Source organism: Carcharodon carcharias, chromosome 19 (genome assembly GCF_017639515.1).
Source record: "Carcharodon carcharias isolate sCarCar2 chromosome 19, sCarCar2.pri, whole genome shotgun sequence".
Classification (NCBI taxonomy): domain Eukaryota; kingdom Metazoa; phylum Chordata; class Chondrichthyes; order Lamniformes; family Lamnidae; genus Carcharodon; species Carcharodon carcharias.
The window spans coordinates 26,628,134-26,646,369 of record NC_054485.1 but is presented as its reverse complement, the minus strand read 5'-3'; positions in this window follow the sequence as shown (position 1 = coordinate 26,646,369).

Genomic DNA, 18,236 nt, shown 5'->3' with positions numbered 1-18,236 from the left:
AGGCATTGGAAATCACTCTGGCAATGGAAGGTGCAGTGCAAGACTTGAAAGCCATACAGGGAACGCAAAATTGCGCTGTCCTCCACATTGGGTGGGGAGCCTCAGCCAAAAAGAGCGCGAAAGTGCAAAGCAAAGTGAGAATCAGCCACCAGTAGCAGACAAATTAAAAGAGATAACTTAGCAGCAAAAACATGGCATAATGATAACAGAGGTGGAAGCAGACAATCTCGTAATGAATCACAGTTTAAAAAGATCGAATGTCTTTTCCGCCAACGAAATGGACACCTCATGAGACATTTTAAAGATAGAATCAGGCAGACTTTCGGACAAAAGCAAAAACCCAATGAGATTAACAACATTGAAAAGCCTGAAGTAATAGATTCAGTTATTTATTTGTTATATAATTTTAAGGTAGGAAGAACAAAACCTATCTATGTAACCATGAGAGTGAAAGAGAGGCCTACCAGAATGGAGGTGGATACTGGAGCAGTAACAATGGTGATAGGTGAGCATACTTTTAAATACCTGAATCATGAGGAACGTAAACTAAATTTCGAAGAAACTGATGCCAAATTGAAAACTTATACAGGAGAAGACATACAAGTCAAGGGCATATGTAAAGTCACAGTACGCTACAGAGATCAAACAGTGAAATTACCCTTAATGGTGGTAGCAGGCGAGGGACCTAGTCTCCTCGGATGAAACTGGCTGAAAGAAATTAAATTGGAATGGACTGAAATCTTCCAACTGAGAACTAATGGACTATGAGAGCTATTACAAAAATATGCCTCAGTTTTCAAGGACGAACTTGGAAAGATTGAGGGGCTACATGCAAAAATTCATGTAGATCGAGAGGCAACACCAAAATTCATGAAGGCAAGACCAGTGCCTTATGCAATTTGGAAAAAAGTAGACACCAAACTGGACAGATTAGAAAAACTGGGAGTGATACATCCAGTGCAGTTTTCAGAGTGGACAGTACCGATTGTACTTGTTCTCAAACCTGATCATTTGAACATTTGAATTTATGGGGACTACAAATTAACAGTCAATAAAGTGGTTGAATTGGAAAGATAACCCGTACCAAAAATTGAAGACTTGTGCACTAAACTAGCAGGTGGAACTGTCTACGTGAAGCTTGATATGAGTCATGCCTATCAAAAATTGGAATTAGAGAAGGCCTCCTGGAAGTTTGTCACCATTAATACAAACAAAGGGTTGTACCAATACATCCATTTACCTTTTGGTGAATCTTCAGCTTGTGCCATATTTCATAGAAGCATGGAAAGTTTACTACAGGGACTGCCCCATGTAGTTTATTTGGATGACATTCTCGTGACTGGACTCACAGAAAAAGAACATTTGATGAACTTTTCGCAGGTTGGAGTGTGTTTGAAGAAAAAGAAGTGCACATTCCAAATGAAAGAGGTCACTTATCTAGGTCAAAAGGCCTATATCCAGTTGAAGAAAAAGTGAAAGCCATTAGAAGAGCACCAGCGCCAAAGAATACATCCGAACTGAAATCATTCTTGGGGATGATTAATTACTATGGACGCTTCTTGCCTGATTTGTCGACAGAACTGACACCCCTGTATTACTTGCTCAAGAAAAACCAGCGATGGTCTTGGCAAATGCCACAGGAAGAAGCTTTCACAAAAGTGAAACAGTTGTTAGAATCATCTATACTTCTAGTACATTTTGACCCAAAAAATGAGTTGATACTAATGTGTGACACTCCTCCATGTGGAATGGGACCATTGCTTTCTCATTGAATGGATGATGGATCAGAATGACTGATAGGATATGTATCATGAACACTCAGTACTGCAGAAAAAGGGTACTCTCAAATAGAAAAAGAAGGCCTGTCAATCATTTTTGGTGTTAAGAAGTTTCACCAATATGTATACGGTTGTCATTTTACTATCATATTGGACCACAAGTCATTATTGGGATTATTTAGCGAAGACAAGGCTATATCCCCTATAGGCTCAGCAAGAGTACAAAGATGGGCATTGATCTTGGCAACATATGAGTATACTTTCATTCGTAGACCCGGAGATCAAATTGCAAACGCAGATGCACTCAGTCATTTGCCCGTGCAAGTAAAAGATGAGGATGTTCCAATTCCTCAAGAATTCATTTTATTATTGAATTTCCTGTACTCATCACTGCTAGACAGATTAAATATTAGACGAATTGAGACCCAGTCTTAATCCAAAGTGCAAGATCAAGGTCTTCATGGTTGGTCACAAAAACAAGAATCTGATGAAATGAAACTGTATTTCCAGAGAAGGTACGAAATAACCAGCCAGGAAGGTACCTTATTGTGGGGAGCATGAGCGATTGTTCCTCCAAGAGGACAAAAGCCTTTGTTATCTGAACTTCACAGTGCACATCCCAGAATTTGCAAAATGAAGGTAATAGCATGCAGCTATTTTTGGTGGCCTGTGAGGGATGGAGAAATAGAAAACTTAGTGAGAAGTTGTATGCAGTGTCAGCAAGTACAAAAATTACCTGCAACAGCTCCGTTACACCCCTGGGAGTGGCCAGGAAGGCCATGGGTGCGAGTACACATCAACTATGTGGGACCTTCTTTGGGAACAATATTTCTACTTATCGTCGATGCATAATCAAAATGGATGGACATAAATGAAGTGAGGTCGCAGAAATCTTCTGCTACAATAGACAAGCTACAACAAAGTTTTGCAATCAACGGACTACCTGAAGTGGTCGTATCAGACAATGGAACAGTACTCAGGAATTTCACTGATTTATCAGCCTCAACGGTATTACTCGTGTGAGAACTTTACCATACCACCCTTCTTTAAATGGGCTGGCCAAGACACCAGTTCAGATGTTCAAATCTGGTCTGAAGAAATTGTCTGGAGATTCCATAGCCACTAAATTAGCACGTTCTCCATTATAGAACCACACCTCATATGCCAACAGGTGTCATACCTGCGGAATTGTTGGTGAAGTGCTGTCTCTGATCGAGATTGAGCCTAATTATGCCAAAATTGGGGGAGAAGGTGGAAAGGAGCCAGGGAAGTCAGAAAATTGGACTTGACTGTCACGGTTGTGACAGGACATTTAACGTAGGAGAGAAAGTATTTGTGAAAAATTTTAGAGAAGGTCCAACATGGTTGTTTGGTGAAATAAGTGCAATAACGGGATCTCTTTCCTACCATGTGAAAGTGGAAGATCGAGTCATACGGAGACATATAGATCATATAAGAAGAGGAGAAACAAAATACCCAAAAATGATTCCACCAATGTTTGTGACTGAATCAATATCTCCTGGTGAAAGAACTCAACTGAGTACAGATGTGACTGAAAGACCAACTGTACCTGAAAGAGTCGAAGAAACGGATTTGCAGGTACCTACTCAAGTACCTGATGCTCAGACGATTACAATAAGGGAGGTTCTAGATCAAACATCAGAAGCTGTAGAGTTGAGACGTTCTACGCACGTAAGGAAACCCCCAGAAAGACTAGCTTTGTAAAATTATTGATCTGTGTGAATAAATTGATATTTTGAGAAAAATTGTAAAATGTATTTCTGAGTAAAGGGGGTGGGGAGCATTTAGTAATCTGATGTGTAATATACCCTTAAGACAAATGTTGTAATGTAAGATCACATGATCTTGATACCCAATATCAGAGTAGTGCGGACTGCCTCTGTAGTCAGTAGTCTTGAGTTAGAGTCTGAAGAGTAAAGACAGAGTTTTGTGGTGTAAGCACACAAGTGTAATTGCTGAGTTCCTTTTGTAAATAAACAGAATGTGTTTCTTCTAAGGACTGTTCTAAGAATGGTCTACTGATTTCCTCTCTCTTGGTACCAACTCAGTCACCCCGAAACAAACGTACAACCCGGATCCTTTAGCCTCAACAAACCAGGACACTGGATCCAACAGGTACATTATATTAAAACTTGTTTTTACTGTAGCCTAAGCTGATGGGTCTTTTCAGTGCATGCTGGTAGAACTGATTTTCAGACATTTTAATCCAGCTCCAGCTGCGTGTGGCCACAATTCAGCACAAGCTGGTTCTAAATCATCAGTCTGGCTTAGAGTGGCTACAAACAACAATTTGCATTTATATAGCGCCTAACATAAATGCTCCAAAGTGCTTCACAGGAGCATTAGCAAACATAACTTGACAGTGAGCCACATAAGCAGATGTTAGAGCAGGTGACTAAAAGCTTGGTCAAAGATGTAGACTTTAAGACTCATTGTAAAGAAAGAGGAGCGGTTTAGGGAGGAAATTCCGGAGCACACGGCCAAGATGTCTGAAGAATAACTGCCAATGGTAAAGGGATTAAAATCAGAGATGTGCAAGAGGCCAGAATTAGAGAAATACAGAGATCTTGTAGAGTTAGAGGAGATGGTTGTTACAGAAAATGGGCATTGGGGGTTATTTCTGTGGGGTTTGTGGGAAGACATATCAGAGTAGAAAGGACTCTTTGGGGCATATTTGGTGATTCTGCACTGCCAGTTCGAAGTTTTGTGACAGGGCAAACAACACTTTGGAACTAATTCTCTGGCTCTGTCCCTTTCTTGCGAGACTTTTGTTTGACAAGTGCGAGATTTCTGGATAAATCTTGACATCTGTTGGGCTTGATCTTCATCTGATTGATGGTGAAAATATTTAATTTGCCAACATCACTGTCCTTCTCATTGATGAACATCAAAATCCTTCAAAACACTCAGTTAAAAAGATAACCTCATTTAATTTAAAAACAAAATAATTTAAAAGGCCCAGAGGTTTCTGGGAAAAAAGTAATCAGTTTAATAGTATTTACCATTACTAATACATTAACTCCTGTTGTTCAGCAGAGGTCATTTCAAAGTTTCCTCATATATTACCCCCAATCACAGTAGCATGCATCACCTAATAAGCAACAATTAATTAGTATTGGATTATTACTGGGGATACACTGCCCTCAGTGATGGTCTATTAGCTGTTTATACTAATTTTATGCTCTATTAGTAGCTAGATTGAATGAATTAGTCGAATTAACTGAGGAGATTGTGATCAAAAGCTTGCTTCCCTAAGTTTAGTGACTCATAGGTAGCATTTTATAAGAAGTAGTAAAAGGGCCTATCAGATTCTAAGGGGAGGCAAAGTAAACCAAATGTTCAATTTGTGGGTGCCCTGGGCAAAGAATGAGGAGTGGAACCTTCCCCTTCTTTCTGCCACCCACACTTTGAGGAGCTTTACCGCTAGCTTAGCTTAAAGGGCCTTCCCCCAGCCAACACCCCCAACCACCCTCCCCCACCCTACACCCAGACCTTCCATGACCTGGAACCCTGGCAAATGCCCTGGTTATTTACCCCTGAAACTGATACTGATATGCAGCTCTAATATTCTGTGCTATGTTAATTTCAAACAGTCACTTGAAACTTTAAAGTTATGTCTATGACTTTTGGTATAATATTTGGCACAGTAAAAATGATTGGAATGGAACTGGAGAAATCAGGGGCTCTTTTTTGGGGAAGAGATCATATAGAAGAGATAAGTATCTTTATAAACAACACTCAGCCATGTGTTCTCCTGGGCTGGTTTTGATAGCTTAAGGGGGTCAGAGAGGAATTTTACAGAGTAATATTTTCCCTTATTGGCCCAGGAAATATTTTCCTATTTTCCTTTTACCTCTATCTACTTACTTGAAATAAAATGAAGTGAGTTGTCAAATGGGACATCAATCTCTGTATTGCTGTGCAAATTGCTCAGTGCAGACTTTAAAATGTTTACATTGTGTGAGTGACTGATTCTGATGAGTTCTATGCAGCTTGGGATCAACTAAGATATTTCATCCATTTGAATCAGGATGCATAATAGGAGCTGAATCCCTGAGATCATTTTTAGGTTCAGGAATATCTCAAGCTCCTGTGAATTAGTCAGATTTTAACATTTTTTCAGCTTACACATAAGGCTACAGAAACAAGCTCTAATTTTGCAGTAAGAAATCTATTTAAATGTCAGGAAGAAATTTCACACCACCTTCTCCAAATAAAAGTTACTTAACGTCATATGTGAAAGATGTCAGCTCTGGCAATGTGGCACACCATCAGTGCTGCACTGAATTAGGCCCAGAATATGCGTTTAAATCCATAGTGGAGTTTGAGCTCCAGATACAAGAACTCTGCTAAGTCAACCAAGTTGACAGAATAACACCAGATGGATTAACTGGTTACTCATCTCATTTTCCTGAATTGCACATATACCTGTCCTATTTGCCCAAAGGGCAATCAGCACAGTCCAGAATTTGATTGTGTGGAGGAGGTTCACGTTACGATGGGATAAGTCAATATATATATGTATAGTGCGAGTATTTCATTCCCCAATAATTACCTCTTCGCTTTATATCTGTTATAGAGTTGACCATCAGACAACTTTTCTTGGTGGAAACATTTGACTTTATTTACAAGATAGCAGCAGCAACTATACACATTCATCAAACTCCATAACTAAAGAAATATTCTCCTCTCTCTGTCGAGGTTCCCCGCGCTGCTAACACATTGGTTTACATAGATCATGTGATCTTACAATATAGGATTATTCTTAAAGCTACAGTCCAACATATCCCAAAACTATAATTACTACATTCCTCCCCTCTTTAACTCTTCTGTACCTTTAGTATTTACAAGGATATTTATCTCATGACATTTACAAAGGTCATGAAATTACAAGTTCAATCTTTCAGGTGGTTTCCTGCTCTGTATGGAATGTCACAGCTCCACGACTTCAGATTCTTTTCTAGGAAACACATTCTCTGGAACCACATTAACATCAGGTGCCTCATTAGGCACTTTCAGTTCAGTGTCTTTGACTCCAAACATGCCTGCTCTTGGTTGAGCATCTTCAACAGGAACCAGTGGTTCAGTCATGGTTACAGGTGGAACAATATCTTGTTGTGGTATCTCTCTTTTTCTTAAATGATCCACAAGCTTAAGGGTGATTTGGCGCTCCACTTCCACATGGTATGACAATGGTCTGGTCACCGAACTTACTTTACCAGGTAACCACTTCGATCCTCCACTGAAATTGCTTACAGTGTGCTTGCACACGAACAGGAGAGAGAGCACATCCTGAGTGGGGCACAGCTAGAGTGGGTATTCGGAATTTGGTGCAAAGCAGGAATTGAACTGGTAAGTCTTTCTCTTTAATTTCTCTTTAATTTTTGTAAGTCCAGTTAAAAGGTTGGTAAGGTAGCTGACTATGTGGTAGCTCTTTCGAGTACAAACACGTTTCCATCTGTTCCCATTCAGATGAGGTTACATTGTTTCATAGTTTGCCATTGTGAGATTTGAACTCTTGATACTCTTTCGAGTACAAACCTGTTTCCATCTGTTTCAGATGAAGTTACATGTTTCATAGTTTGCCATTGTGAGATTTGAACTCTTGATCTTGGGGTTACAAACCCAGTACCATAACCACTTGGCTATTTAGGCCAAGCAAAATAATGGTTCTTTACCAGTGCACTTACACCAGAATTAGTAACTCTTTTGAGTACAAACATGTTTCCATCTGTTATTTCAGATGAAGTTACATTGTTTCCCATTGTGAGATTTGAACTCTTGATCTTGGGGTTATAAACCCAGTACCATAACCACTTGGCTACTTAGGCCAAGCCAAAATTGAACTCTTGATTCATAGTTTGCCATTGTGAGATTTGAACTCTTGATCATGGGGTTACAAACCCAGTACCATAACCACTTGGCTATTTAGGCCAAGCTCTGACTATGTGGTAGTTAACTGTCAATCACCTGAAGCCTGATTAGGGCCTGAATAAGAGTTAATTACTAATTGAAGCGTAACTAGTGGTGAGTCAACTCAGCTCTATTTAAGAAAGGGATTATTTAGAAGCACACTACAGTGTGCTTGCACATGGACAGGGGAGAGAGCACATCCTGAGTGGGGCACAGCCAAAGTGGGTATTCGGAATTTGGTGCAAAGCAGGAATTCGGTGCATAGGGGATGATGTGCTTTTTGCATTTTTTCCTTGCTATCCAACTTCTTAAATCTTCAGAGCATGCTGCAGCAAGAGAGGCTACAAGGGAAAGGAATCACTGGTAAGTGGTGGGTAAGGTATTTACTACTTTAATTGCTTATAGTTTAAGGTCTTTTTGTGGTTTACAGTTTGTATATTCTACAGTAACGAGGATCAGGAAAGAAGGGCCCGAGAGTAATTGACTTAAAAGATTTAATGTAAAGGGATAAGTCATGGCAGGAGCGTGCAAAGCCGTGGTGTGTTCCTCATGCTCCATGTGGGAAGCCGGGGACATTTCCAGTGCCCAGGACCAGCATGTGTGCAGGAAGTGTGTCCAGCTGCAGCTCCTGGAAGCTCGGGTTTCAGAGCTGGAACGGCGGCTGGGAACACTGTGGAGCATCTGCGAGTCTGAGAGCATCGTGGATAGCACGTTTAGAGAGGTGGTCATACCGCAGATGAAGGGACTTGAGGAAGGGAGAGAATGGGTGACCACCAGGCAGTCCAAGAGAAACAGGCAGGTAGTTCAAGAGTCCCCTGGAGTCCCGCTTGCAAATTGGCATTCCATTTTGGAGGCTGATGAGGGCTCTGGTTCCTCCAGGGAATGTGGACAGAGCCAAGCTTCTGGCAACACAAGCAGCCTGTCTGTACAGGGGGGAAGGAAGAGAGGAAGAGCAATACTAATTGGGGATTCTATAGTCAGGGGAACAGTTAGGCGATACTGTGGCCATCAACATGACTCCAGGATGGTATGTTGCCTCCCTGGTGCCAGGGTCCAGGATGTCACTGAACGGCTGCAGGGCATCCTGAAGGGGGAGGGTGATAAGGCAGAGGTCATGGTCATGTTGGTACCAATGACATGGGTAGAAAGAGGGAAGAGGTCTTGCATCAAGAATTCAGGGAGTTAGGCAGTAGACTAAAAAACAAGACCTCTCAGGTTTTAATCTCTGGATTACTCCCAGTGCCAAATGCTAGCGAGCTCAGAAATAGAAGAATAGCACAGACGAATACGTGGCTTAAGAGTTGGTGCAGGAGGGAGCGTTTTAGATTCCTGGATCACTGGGACCGTTTCTGGGGAAGATGGGACCTATACAAGCGGGGTGGACTACATCTGAACCAAAGCGGGACTAACATCGTTACAGGTGGGTTTGCTAGTGCTGTTGGGAGGAGTTTAAACTAATTAAGCAGGAAGAGGGGACACAGAATTGTTAGTAGAATAGGGACACATCATAATACAGTAAAACAATTAAGTCAGAGGGAGTACAGCTACAATAAGCTCCAAGGGAGTAAGGCAAGGCTGGGTGGTCTCTACTTTAATGCTAAGAGTATTACAGGTAAAACGGATGAGTTAAGGGTGAGGATTGACTCGTGGAACTGTGATATAGTAGCCATCACTGAGATGTGGTTGAGGGAAGGGCAGGATTGGCAGCCCAACATTCTGGGATATAGAATCTTCAGGCGAGACAGGAGAGGGTAAAAGAGGAGGAGGCTTTGCATTATTAGTTAAGGAGTAAGTTACTGCAGTAAGGAGAGATGATATCTTGGAGGGGGCGTCAAATGAAGCTTTGTGAATAGAGTTTAGGAATAAAAAAGGGGCAGCCATATTATTAGGTGTTTATTATAGACCCTCAGATAGTCAGCAGGAAATTGAGGAGCAAATATGTGCACAATTTGTGGAGGTGTGTAAAAACAATAACAATAGGATAATTATATTAGGTGATTTCAACTTTCTCAACATTAAGTGGAGTAGACATAGTGTTAAGGGCTTGGATGGAGTGGATTTCTTGAAATGTGTACAGGAGAACTTTTTAGGTCAATATGTAGAGGGTTCAGCAAAGGACGGCGCATTGCTGGACCTGATTCTGGGGAATGAAGCCAGACAGGTGGCTGAGGTGGTGGTGGGGGAGCATTTTAGCAATAGCAATCACAACATGTTACAGTTTAGCTTTGTTATGGACAAAGAAATCGACAAGTTGCATAAAAATGTTTTGGATTGGGGGAGAGTGGATTTTAGTAAAATAAGGCAGGATCTGGCCTAGGTAGACTAGAAACCATTACTTATGGGGAAATCTACAGAGTAACAGTGGGGGGTGTTCAAAAAGGAAATGGGGAGGGTACAGGCTCAACATGTTCCCTCTAGGGTGATAGGAAGGAGTAACAAACCCAGAGAACCATGGTTGACCGGCGATATTCAGGTTACGATGAGAAAGAAAAGAGAGGCTTTTAGCAGGTACAATGGAAGCAAATCAGCGGAGGCATTAGTGGAGGATAGAAAGTGCAGGGTGGAGCTTAAGAAAGCAAATAGGAGAGCAAAGAGGGGATATGAGAAAACACAGGCTGGTAAAAGTAGGGAAAATCCAAAGATATTCTATATGTATATCAATGGGAAGAGGATAACCAGGGAAAGAGTAGGGCCCATAAGGGACCAAGGGCGCAATCTATGGGTGGAGCCAGAGGACATCGCTAGAGTGTTGAATGAATACTTCACATCTGTCTTCACCCAAGAGAATGAGGATGAAGGTATCGAACTTGGGGAGAGAGACTACGAGGTTCTTAAGCAAATTGATATCGGGAGTGACAAGATATTGGAGCTGTTGGCAGGCTTAAAAGTGGACAAATCTCCAGGTCTGGATGATTTGTGTCCCAGACTGGTGAGGGAGGCAAGGGAGGAGATCGCAGGGGCTCTGACCAAATTTTTAATTCCTCTCTGGCCACGGGGGAGGTGCCAGAGGACTGGAGAACAGCTAATGAGGTTCTGCTATTTAAGAAGAGTTGTAGTGATAAGCCAGTGAACTACAGGCCAGTGAGTCTCACGTCAGTGGTAGGGAAACTATTGGAGAAATTTCTGAAGGAGAGTATCTATTTCCACTTGGAGAGGCAAGATTTGATCAGGGATAGTCAGCATGGCTTTGTCAGAGGGAGGTCATGCCTAACAAATTTGATTGAGTTTTTTGAGGAGGTGACCAGGTGTGTAGATGAGGATAGTGCAGTTGATGTAATTTATTTGGATTTTAGCAAAGCCTTTGACAAGGTCCCACATGGAGATTTATAAAGAAGGCAAATGCCCATGGGATACAGGGTAATTTGATAAGGTGGATTTAAAATTGGCTTAGTTGTAGGAGGCAGAGGGTGATGACAGAAGGATGCTTTAGTGACTGGAAGCTAGTGTCCATTGGCATACCAGAGGGATCTGTGCTCGGTCCCCTATTATTTGTCATTTATATAAACGACATGGATGACTATGTGGGGGGTAGGATTAGTAAGTTTGTGGATGACACAAAGATTGGCCAGGTGGTTAACAGTGAGATTCTTCAGTTTGTTCAGAGAGGTGTCAAATTCTTCTTGTTTCTCTTTTCCAGAGGTGCAAACTTTGACCTGATGGAATCTTGTAGTGTGTGAAGGTCTTTCAACAGTATTTCCTTGTTTTTGTGAAGTTTACTCACTTTGTCTTGAACTCCGTCACTTGGCAGGGTCTCCTTGAGTTTCTTCTGCTGTTCTTCCAGTGTTGTTTAAGACAGTCTTCCTTTCTTCAGGTTGTTGAATCCTTACACACTCCTTTTTCATCCTGTTACAGTCCTTGGACTTTCCAGGCTCTTTCTGCAATACCTTGCCTTGTTCCTTTTTCAAGATAGGAACTCTTCCAGCTTCCTTTTGAAATCTCACTGGCTAATCAAGGTGGATTTCCCTTAACCAATCTCGCCCTAGAAGGCTTGGTCCTCTGCCTTTCAACACCATCGTTGGTAGATATGCCGATTGGTTTCTATATTGAACAGTTGCTCTGGCAAAACTTGGGTTTCTTCCCCTGTGTGCGTTTTCAACTTGGCAGATGTTTGTTCCAAAACTAATTGTTGACCACCTTTATTTAGATATCTGAGTGTGTTCTCCCATTATAGTGATGGAAACTCCCGTGTCTACTTCCATTTTTAATGGTTTACCATTCACTTGCACTGCAACAAATATTGGCTCTGTCTTCCCAACGTTCATGCTGAATAATGAATAAATGTCAGAATTTGTTGCTTCTGGCTCTTCTGCACTATGGACTTCACTGGACTTCGTTTATTGTTTGGAGGCCTATTTAAATCTTGCTCTGCAGTGTCTCATTACGTGTTTACTTCTGTGATAAAAATAACACTACTTTTTTATATTGCCAATCGCTAGAAGACTGATTGTTTCCGCATCAATGAAAGTTATTTTTTGCTAAGCTGTTTCCTCTAATTTTTCAGTTAGCAAGGGCTGTTTCCCGCTTTGCGGCAGAGTCCTGGTTTTTTTGCACCATTTTCAGCTGATTGTTCCTGCCCGACTAGGAGAATGGTGCCATTTTGTGCCCCTTGAGTTGCTTGTGAATCCCTTACAGCGCTTTCCATCGCCAGTGCTATTTCTAACGCTTTCTTAAAATCAAGATTCACTTCAGCCAGCAACCTTCGCTGAATAGTGTCTTCCTGCACACCACACACTAAACAATCCCTGAACATGTCATTCAGGGTTTCAGAATAATCACAATATTCCGTTGGTTGCTTTAATTTTGCCACATAGGTAGCAATTGTTTCACCTGGAGCTCTACTTCATGAATTGAACCTGAACCTCTGCAACGTGACTGAGGGCTTGGGTTGAAAATGTCCCTTAACGAGGTCCACTAATTCACTGAAAGCCTTTGAATCTGGGGCATTAGGGGCCTTCAAGCTTCGAATCAAACTGTAGGTTTTGCTCCCACAAATACTCAGGGAATCCGCTCTCCTCTTCTCTTCCCGTGTGATTTTGTTCACTTGAAAAAAGAACGCAAGATGTTCTATATACTGGGACCAATTGTCTGTGCCTGGCTCAAAGGGATTGGTTCTGGAAAACTGTGGCATTTCAGATGAGTATACCTTTTATTTTTAACAAACTTAAATACAATCGCTGGGCGAGGTACAGCACCAAATCTGATTTATCGTCACTGCCAGTTTGTTATAGAATTGATCTTCAGACAACTTTTCTTAGTGGAAACATTCGGCTTTATTTGCAAGGCAGCAGTAGCAATTACACGTGTTCATCAAACCCCATAACTAAAGAAGTGCTCTCCTCTCTCTGTAGAGGTTCCCCATGTGGCTAATACATTGGCTTACACAGATCAAGAGATATTACTGCACAGGGTTATTCTCAAAGCTACAGTCCAACATTTCCCAAACTATAATTACTACAATATCCTACATACCAATTCTAATTGTCATATAACTTTTTTATATAAAAAAAGACAAATCAGTAGTTTCATTTTTCTGTTTTCCTCTGGCTGGGCCCCATCTCAACCCATCCGTAAAGGTTAGCAAAACAGTTACACACTCACTAACTTGTGGAAAAGCCAACAATGGGGTTAATGATCCTCTGTAATTGCAGTCTTCATATATAAATAGAAAATAACTAAATTCCTTACTGTGTCTCAGATAAAGTTTGCCACATAAAGTCCTCAAAAATTCATTACATGCTTCTGTTATTAAGAACTTCATCCACTAGCTGCCAACATTTGGAATCTCCAGCAATTTTTCAGTATTCTGACCTCATAAAAAGTTCAGTTGAAGGATATTTGTGTTTGAGATCTGGGGATCGTGAACAGTAGTGTGGGGAGAGACTTGTTTGGGGCAAGGTATTATAGACACAGTCAGGCCTGAATTTTACCCTTGGCAGGAGCGCATGATTAGCGGGCCCGGAACCGGTTGGGAAACAGGTCCCTGCCTGCGATTGGCCAATGACTGCAATTTCACGCTGGCTGGCCAATTAAGGCCTGCCCAGCGTGAAACACATCTTCCCGATGGTTGGGAAGGGCCGGGCAGGGGCCTGTTGGGCGCCTGGTCCAATGGCTGCCTGGCCATTTAAATGGGACAGGCAGCTCCTTGTTGGCTGCCAGGGAAGAACATATCTCCTGCGCCCTGGAGACCGAAGCTATGGCCTCAACTGTGACTGGAGACGCCAGGTGGAAGGGCAGGTTGGGTGGGCACTCAGCCCCCCTGGTTTTTGAATGAGTGCCTCGCAGTGCTCTTGGAGGAGGTGGCTGCCAGGAGGGGGATCCTTGACTCCAGAGATGGAAGGAGGAGGCCATCGCACCTGACAAAAAGAGCTTGGGAGGAGGTGGCAACCGAGGTCAGCGGCCACAACATTGTGTGGCGCACATGGGTGCAGTGCAGCAAAATGTTCAACGACCTGCTGCGCTCGGTAAGGATGAGTACCGTGTTGGCATGGATCAGTGTGGTGAAATGTTAAAGGCTGGCTGCCCCCCCTCCATGGAGCTCAGGTGTGTTGGAGTCTGAGTGCAACTGTTAATGACACCAGGGCAGGCCAAAGGGGGTGAGCCCTGGGTGCTTGGACTGAGTGCCTTGCTGCTTGAGGGCCACGACTCGGATGTACCCTGCAAGGTGTTCCTCAGGTGAGGTTGGCCAGGCTGCAGGGTAGAGAGTGGACTAGTCAACATTCCTCTGTCCTTTCAGGAGAAGATGAGCCATAACAACCATAGAACCATAGAACACTACAGCACAGAAAACAGGCCATTCGGCCCTTCTAGTCTATGCCAAAATATTATTCCACTAGTCCCATTGACCTGCACCTAGTCCATAACCCTCCAGACCTCTCCCATCCATGTATCTATCTAATTTATTCTTAAAACTTAAGAGTGAGCCTGCATTTACCACGTCAGATGGTAGCTCGTTCCACACTTTCACCACTCTCTGAGTGAAGAAGTTCCCCCTAGTGTTCCCCCTAAACCTTTCCCCTTTCACCCTAAAGCCATGTCCTCTCATGTTTATCTCTCCTAATCTAAGTGGAAAGAGCCTACTCGCATTTATTCTGTCTATACCCCTCATCATTTTGTAAACTTCTATCATATCTCCCCTCATTCTTCTACGCTCCAAGGAATAAAGTCCTAACCTGTTTAATCTTTCCCTGTAATTCAACTCCTTAAGACCCAGCAACATCCTAGTAAATCTTCTCTGCACTCTCTCAATCTTACTGATATCCTTCCTGTAGTTAGGCGACCAGAACTGCACACAATACTCCAAAGTTGGCCTCACCAATGTCTTATACAATCTCACCATAACATCCCAACTCCTATACTCAATACTTTGATTTATGAAGGCCAGTATGCCAAAAGCTTTCTTTACAACCTTGTCTACCTGTGATGCCACTTTCAGGGAACTATGTATCTGAACTCCCAGATCCCTTTGTTCCTCCGCACTCCTCAGTGCCCTACCATTTACTGTGTATGTCCTACCTTGGTTTGACCTTCCACCTCACACTTTTCCGCATTAAATTCCACCTGCCATTTTCGGGCCCATTTTCCCAATTGGTCCAGATCTCTCTGCAAGCTTTGAAAGCCTTCCTCGCTGTCCACAACGCCTCCAATATTAGTGTCATCAGCAAACTTGCTGATCCAGTACACCACATTATCATCCAAATCAGTGATATAGACAACAAACAATAATGGTCCCAGCACAGATCCCTGAGGCACACCACTAGTCAGACCTCCAGTCTGAGAAGCAATCATCCACTACCACTCTCTGTCTTCTCCCACACAGCTAATTTCGAATCCAGTTTACAACCTCTCCATGGATACCAAGTGTCTGAACCTTCTGAACTAACCTCCCATGTGGGACCTTGTCAAAGGCCTTACTAAAGTCCATGTAGACAGCATCTACAGCCTTTCCTTCATCTACTTTCTTGGGAACCTCCTTGAAAAACTCTACAAGTTTTGTTAAACACGACCTACCACGCACAAAGCCATGCTGACTATCCTTAATCAGCCCTTGGCTGTCCAAATAATTATATATCTGATCTCTCAGAACATCTTCCAATAATTTACCTACTACTGACGTCAGGCTCACTGGCCTGTAATTACCTAGTTTACTTTTGGAGCCTTTTTTAAACAACAGAACAATCTGAGCTACCCTCCAATCCTCCAGCACCTCACCCGTGGCTAAGGACATTTTAAATATTTCTGCCAGGGCCCCTGCAATTTCTACACTAGTCTCCCTCAAGGTCCGAGGGAATATCATGTCAGGCCCGGGGGATTTATCTACCTTTATTCGCTGTAAGGCAGCAAGCACCTCCTCCTCTTTAATCTCTATATGTTCCATGAAACTACCACTTGTTTCCCTTCCTTACACACTATGCCAGTTTCCTGAGTGAATACTGATGCAAAAAAACTGTTTAAGATCTCCCCCATCTCGTGAGGCTCCACACATAGACGACCACTCTGATCTTCAAGGGAACCAATTGTGTCCCTTACTATCCTTTTACTCTTAATATACTTGTAGAAACCCTTCGGGTTTACCTTCACATTATCTACTAAAGCAACCTCATGTCTTCTTTTTGCCTTGCTGATTTCCTTTTTTATTATTTTCTTACATTTTCTATACTCTACAAGTACCTCATTTGCTTCTTGTTGCCTATACCTGCTATTCACCTCTCTCTTCTTCTTAACCAGATCACCAATATCCCTTGAAAACCAAGGTTCCCTATGCCTATTAACTTTGCCTTTAATCCTAACAGGAACATGCAAACTCTGCACCCTCAAAATTTCACCTTTGAATGCCTTCCACTTACTGAACACATCCTTGCCAGAAAACAACTTATGCCAATCCACTCTTCCTAGATCCTTTCTCATTTCCACAAAATTGGCCTTTCTTCAATGTGGAATCTCAACTCGAGGACCAGACCTATCCTTGTCTATAATTAGCTTAAAACTAATGAGATTGTGGTCACTGAACCCAAAATGTTCACCTACACATACTTCTGTCACCTGACCTGTCTGGTTCCCGAATAGGAGATCAAGTATTGCATCCTTTCTCGTTGGTACCTCTCTATATTGATTTAGAAAACTTTCCTGAACACATTTGACAAACTCCAAGCCATCCAGCCCTTTTACAGTATGGGAATCCCAGTCAATTTGTGGAAAGTTAAAATCTCCTACTATCACAACTTTATGTTTCTTACATCGGTCTGCTATCTCTCTACAGATTCGCTCCTCCAATTCTCTCTGACTATTGGGTGGTCTATAATACAACCCTATTAGTGTGGTCACACCTTTCCCATTCCTCAGCTCCACCCATATGGCCTCTGTAGACGAGCTCTCCGGGCTGTCCTGCTTACTCACAGCTGTGATATTTTCCCTGACTAGTAATGCCACTCCTCCCCCTTTCATCCCTCCCCCTCTATCACATCTGAAACAACAGAATCCCGGAACGTTGAGCTGCCAGTCCTGCCCCACCTGCAACCAAGTCTCGCTAATAGCAATAATGTCGTAATCCCATGTGCCAATCCATGCCCTAAGCTTATCTGCCTTTCTGACAATACTCCTTGCATTGAAATAGATGCACCTAAGAACATTTCTATCACGTACGGACCCTTGATTTCTGTCTATACATGCATTCCTCGCTTGACCTTTATCCTCCTCCACCTCACTATCTGCTCTAACACTCTGGTTCCCCTCCCCCTGCAAATCTAGTTTAAACCCCCCCAGAGCAGCACTAGCAAACCTACCCGCAAGGATGTTAGTCACCCTCCAGTTTAGGTGCAAACCGTCCTGTCGGAACAGGTCCCACCTTCCCTGGAACAGAGCCCAATTGTCAAGAAACATGAAGCCCTCTCTCCTGCACCATCTCCTTAGCCACGTATTTAGCTGCAATATCCTCCTATTTCTAGCCTCACTAGCATGTGGCACAGGTAGCAATCCTGAGATTGTAACCCTGGAGGTCCTGTCCTTCAACTTAGCACCTAACTCCCTAAACTTTCTTTGCAGGACCTCCTCCTTCCTATCCACATTATTGGTCCCTACATGGACCACGACATCTGGCTGCTCACCCTCCCTCCTGAGAAACTGAGAACTCGATCCGAGATATTGCGGACCCTGGCACCAGGGAGGCAACAGACCATCCAGGATTCTCGATCTCTCCCACAGAACCTCCTATCTGTCCCCCAACTATCGAATCCCCTATCACAACTGCTCTCCTCTTTTCCCTCCCTCCTTTCTGAGCAACATTGAGAGGTCACGGACAAGCAGAGGCCCCGCAAATCTCCTAATCCTGACCGGATTTGAGCGGGACGCTTAGGAGCTGGAGAGGCACCATGCACCTTGGTCAGCTGGTAGTGGAGAGGTTGGGGTGTCAGATGAAGGTAAGAGTGCAGTGCACAGAGGTGAGAGTTTTGGATGGTGCAAACAAACTTATGTAGTCTCTTAAACAAAAACAGAATTACCTGGAAAAACTCAGCAGGTCTATGTAGTCTT